The sequence below is a fragment of the Nothoprocta perdicaria genome, unplaced genomic scaffold, assembly GCF_003342845.1.
Source record: "Nothoprocta perdicaria isolate Ctin4 unplaced genomic scaffold, notPer1 scaffold_327, whole genome shotgun sequence".
Taxonomy (NCBI): Eukaryota; Metazoa; Chordata; class Aves; order Tinamiformes; family Tinamidae; genus Nothoprocta; species Nothoprocta perdicaria.
Window position 1 is genome coordinate 130748 of NW_020455563.1, and position 6000 is coordinate 136747.

Genomic DNA, 6000 nt, shown 5'->3' on the forward strand with positions numbered 1-6000 from the left:
TAGTTCACTTTTGAAGATTTTGCTGAGGCAAAAAATATCAAGATAGAATCTGCAGAAAATACCTGGGCAAAATTCCCATTTGTTTTATATAAAATTTTGTCTGATTAAGACCTGTTTTCCCCTTATCTCCAAATTTCTCAAATAAGACTGTGTTGACTCTGATCCAGTAAAGTAGAGCAAGCTTCTTAATCTGGCACATTGAATAAAAGCTCAGCTGGGAAAGGAGTGCAGTATTTTGTCTTTGCATTTCAATTGAGTTGCAACTTATTATTTTAAGCTTAAGCTGTGATAATCATCTCCTAGCAATGTAACATTCGCAGTCAGGTGAGAGATCATTGGATTGAATACAAGGATATGATGGGACACATCTTTTCTGCTAATGAAAATACAAATACGACCCTCATCCTTCCTTATTCAATTCCTTCAAGTCAGGGAGTTCTGACTTGCAGCATTCCTGCTGTTTGAGCAGTGGACATTTCCTTTCACACAGACAGCACATTATGCTACTTTGCATGCTGGGCAAAAGCCCATTTGAGAAGAGTTGAGAGTCTAAAAGCACTTTCACTTTTGACCACATTCCTGCCTTAAAGCAAGGTGGCTAATGTTGCACAGTTTGCCACCTAGAGAGGTGTGCAGAGGGCCTTGAACATCTTCCTTAAAATTATAGCACCTAATTTGCCTCACATTTGACTTGCTTTTCTACAGTGAAATTACTCGTGTTTTATACTTGTGCAATAAGCAAGAGAGGACTTTTTATTTCTATAACAAATGAGCATTTTTTTTCCACTTGTACTGAGCCTTATGATAAATTCTTAGATCTCTGCCAAAATAATAATAAAAAAACCCACCAACTGTTCTGTAACTCTTTAAGCAATTATCACTGAAAACACATCGTGACTCAAAATGCAATAAATACATGCAACTTCAGAAAGCAAAATCTAGCCCAAATCATAAACAAATAACTGATGCAAGTACTAACAGTCCTTTTTGATGTTAATACATAYCAATTATAAAATCTAAGTATGTTGTCAGTAAACCCATAAATGTTTTAGTGCATGTTCTTACCACATGGTGAATGATGTGAGGCTGTATATAGAATGAATGCTTGTAAGCTAATTTCTCTCTAAGAAATACTGAAAATTGTAAGTTTAAAGTACAAAATTATTTCTTAAGAAGCTTACCAGAACAATATGGTGGGCTTAGCCTAAGGTCATACCAGAAGCTCCATATTCAGTTGTTCCATGAATCATCAGAAACAGACTATCAAGAGAGAGCAAGGAATAATTAATCTAACCAGTTTGCACTTTGGCATATTTGGCTGATTTCCTATTCTCAGTTATGTAGTTACTTGAAACAATACAAACAACCATTTTAATTGTGATTTTTTTTTCCTTTAGAGCAAAACTCCTGGTAGATTCAGAGGAGTTTCTCAGTGGCTTAGTTACAAAGTGCTCCTCAGAGTGAACTGGCAGGAAGAATCACGGTTTACTGCATCACCACTTGCACCAGCCTCTGCAGCCTCTGGGAATTGCCATATTTAAGAGAGCCTAGAAAAATAGATAATTTACTTCCTCCACAGCTTGCACTACTTCCCTTGAAGCCTTCTGGTCATGATTCCTGTTGATCTTTGAAGTCCATGAAGTTTTTCTGGGGCTTGGGAGCTTTCAATTTTTAGAAAATCTCTTGATGGAAATATTTCAATTCCTACTGTTTTTGCTGAGGCTGGAGGCTTATTTTTTTTCCATTTCTTCTAGGCACTTTGGCTTCTCTTCATGTTGTGTAACCAAAGTCCACATGAATATACTTCCTTTTTTCCTGTCTCCTGCCCTGACTGCATGCTCACTGTCACTCACTTTTGCTTTATTTCAGAGGAAAAAAAAAGCAAGTATTCTCACAGAGGAATCATTAAAAAGTGATCGTTAAAAATCATTAAAAGTTAAAAAGTGAATCAGAGATGAGAGCATATATAGGTCTGTACCATGTTAGAGATGTGATTTTTAACAATAGTTAAGTATATAAACTGATTTTTGATGCTTGCTTTATGGAATCTTCTAGCTATAAAACTTTTTGGTTTTTTTAAATCTTTTTATTTATCATCATACTTATCAATGAGAACTATTTTGAAGGAACAGGCATACTTTCAAACACCAATAATAGAATGAATATTTTTGTTACATATAGTGTTCTTTATCTATAAATTGCAAAGTGTTTTACAATAATTAAGTATCATTGCTGTTAATTCAGTAAAGGATAAATAGAGTATAAAGAAGCAACATATTAAAGATAACCAACCAAATGACTTTTGAAGCCACCGATAGTGTCTGAGACTACGCTCATTAAATACAGTGACCAYTAGGCAGAATAATTTATTTAATTAGATGTAGGATTTTGAATGTTTTTATGAAGGGAAATTTACAAATATTAAAATATGAGCATGACAGCACTACATCAACAGCTATTTGCATAGTATTGTCAGGAACAAAATATTCTGGAGACAATTCAGTAAATCAGAGTTGTCTGATTAATCAAATCAATTCTCTGTTGCAGGAATGCAAAGAGGTTATGTCTGCTGGCAATCTGATTTGAAATCAAATGTTTATGGATTAATGAACACAAGACAATTGCTTCTAAGCCTCTTTTCAAGCAAAATCTTACGTCTTTAGAAATGTGGATAAGTAGGGGATGATTAGCTAGGTCTAGCAGTACAAGTAAAAATTTATCCCCTCAAAAACACACTATTTACAGTTAAAAAAATACAAACAATTAAAAACAAGAAAAATAAAACAGCAAAATTTGCAAGTTATGTGCTGTTATTCTATTAAGATATGGTAATGTCAGCGAATTATAATCACAGTTGTATTACATTCTAATTGAATAATAAACTTCAACAGAGCATTGTCTGTTCAAATCAAATGAGGATCTATCTCACAGCCTGATTTTTAGAACATAGTAAAGGCCTCATTTTCAAGTGAGCCTTGTACTTCAATGTATCGCAAAAAAAAAAAAAATCAGTCTTCCTTGCTTAGCAGTTGTTGTTCATTACATATCTTTAAGAACTGTGAACAATATGCATATTATAAAGAAAATGTGTAATCCATTCAAGCATAAAAGACAGTTCTTCTGCTTTTATAGGAATTGACTCAGAAATAATTCAGGTACTATTTTGTGTTCCCTTTGGTCTCTTTCTTCTCTGAGAAGGCTCTCTGCTTTGGTTTGATACTAAATTAGTTATATCTAAATGSCACCTTCATTTTGCCCCCACTGAGTTTAACAGTTAATTTTCAAAGCTAGAAAAAAGAAATTCTTACTTTCATATTTTATCCTATCCCCATGGTGCAGTAGACCAGTAAGAAGCATACATTTCTTACTGAGTTAAGAGAATAGTAGCACGTCTCTGGAAAAAAAAAAAAAAAAAAAAAAAAAAAAACCACACAGGCTTTCACTCACTACATAAAAATGATCAATTAAAAATGAAAACAGCTGGAAGTGAACATATTCCTCCTGTCAAAGCTGAAAATTAAACTGCTTCTGATTTGGCTTCTCTTTCCTTTCTACAAGACAATATTCATTATTTTGCAATGACTCTTTTATTTGCTAAGGTCACAATGGTAGCATTACCTACTTTGACGTGTTTTTGGAAAACTGACTATGCATAACGTGGTCTACAAGTACCAGCACCTTCTGTGCACAAAGGTGACTGTGTCATTAAGTTCATATGGGGACAGGAATTTTACCAGACTTTTTTAGTGTTAGTAAAGGTCTTTTGATAAAAATCTGGTGGAAATTTACAGTTGATGCTAAGTCCTTTTGAAATGCCTACCTTTTTGATTGAGGTTAGACCATGAGGTTCACAGAACTAATTCCTAACGGTATTGTCTGCTACTTAACCTATACGCTGATCTGGTCTGGATGTGAGAACATTTTAAAAGGAAATGTTAGTGCTGACAATATTAATCTGGAAAAAAAGAAATGAGCAAGACTGCCTTAAAACTGTTTTATACTGGGAAAAACTCCAGCCACTGACAACTTTGATCAAATTTTATACTACCTCTTTATTCCAAAGTTATTCCTCTAGTGCATAAAAGTGACTGCATCTCACAGTGTTTTAAATACTTGAACTGTATTAATTTTGGTTGTTTTAGTTCATTTATTTTCATGCAAGGAACATACAATGTTACTAATCATATTGCTTTAGGGCTATGCACATGCATGCATAGGTGTATGTACAGAAATATATATGCATGTGTACCTGTATACACACAGGATATTACGTATACCTATTGAGATATATCAAGGACTTTGCCTCAGAGAAAAGAAACAAATTTGACTGAAGATACCTTATTCATACTGCCTAGAGAACATACACCGGTATATTGTTAATAGTTAGGGTGTCATAGGAAGATAAAAATCATTTCTAGGACTTTAAGAAGAACCAGTGTTGTTTCTTTTTATAATAATCCAAAATTTCATTGCTTTACATTTTCAAATTAAAAAGTGACCAAAGTAATCAGAAGATCTCGGAGGATCTGTTTATTTATGAAGACAGCTGAGGATATAACAATCTGAAGATTTATTTCACAAGATATAAACTTATGCCAAAACATTCCTATGAACACTGTCCAAAAATTGTATACAATCACAGTCCACATCAACAGGAAGCTTGGCCCATAAAGACCCATAGTATTCACCTCAGAGGTGAATGTATGTTGTAGGAATGCCTTTAAGACCAAAGCATGACTGAGGGCAGAAGGGATAAACAGTTTGTAAATGCTAGGCTCTGTTGCAGCTCATCCTTGTCTGTATCATTGCTTTATGCAGTATATGCAGTTTATATACAGTATAAATGAGAACTAAAACAGTTAAGGATGTCATTAAGGCCATCACATGACCTTAAACCCTCAGGGGTTTCCAATATCCCCTGAGTCTTGCTTATTTCATTTAGGTTTGTTTGTGAGTTAGTATTTTTTTCTTGATGTGAAAGTGTTCAGGACCATATGAATCATATGAAACTTTGCTCTTGTCAGAGTATGGCATGTATTTCTAGCTCCCAGGCCGGAAAAAACAGCGTGGGTACTGAGCCTGAGATGTCAGAGCTGAACACCCAAAGCTTCTTTCCCAGTTAGACTTTTCTGTCAGATACTGAATGTGTAGCTGTTCAACAAGCATTCTAAATTATTTGTATTTGAGCCTTTATCTTCATGTAAGTAACTGCATTTTGCTAAGTGTTTTACCATGAGAATACCCACACTGTTTCAAACATTTCTAAAGGCCACAAGCCAAGAAAACTGGATCCACATATAAAATTTCTGATTGAGTCTAATACTGTAAATATTAAAATTTGACAGCAAAGTTTCAAGCTTGCAATACTGTTTTAAAGACCAATAATTGAAAGTATTTCTAGTTTCCAGTAATGAATATGTAAGGTTTAATTTTTGACTTCAGTAGATTCATATCAAACCCAAATATGATTCTTCTGTGTAGAATTTTGGATACGTTACACTCCATGTATACCAAAGAAGTAAATAAAGCTTGCTCAGTGATCTGGTCATAGTTTACACTTGCCTTGTGTACTTACGAGTGAGTAAGAGTGATTCTTGCCACGGTATGCTAACAAACTTGGCTAGTGTGTGCAGAGCATGTAAATCGTGTAGGCACATTCATGACTGCTCTTCTGGTGCAAAGCATTATCCCTTCGAGTTCTGAAGGATAACGGGAAATCATAGTGGAATGAAAATGATTAAAAAGACAATATATGAGAAATAAAATTTCAAAATTTTAGATATCTGAGATAGTTTTTTTTTCTGTTTCTTGTCCTTTGTAATTGATTCTGAGAATTTCACTTTTATTATTTTTCTGATTGATTTTCTTTATTCCATACTGAGGCAGTTTTTTTCCATTAGAGATTGTGGTTCTCTATGTCACTGAGCGTAGACCTTAATACAATTAATAAGCGAAAGAGCTTGTCTCTGAAGAATTCACTACATAATCAATCACAAATCC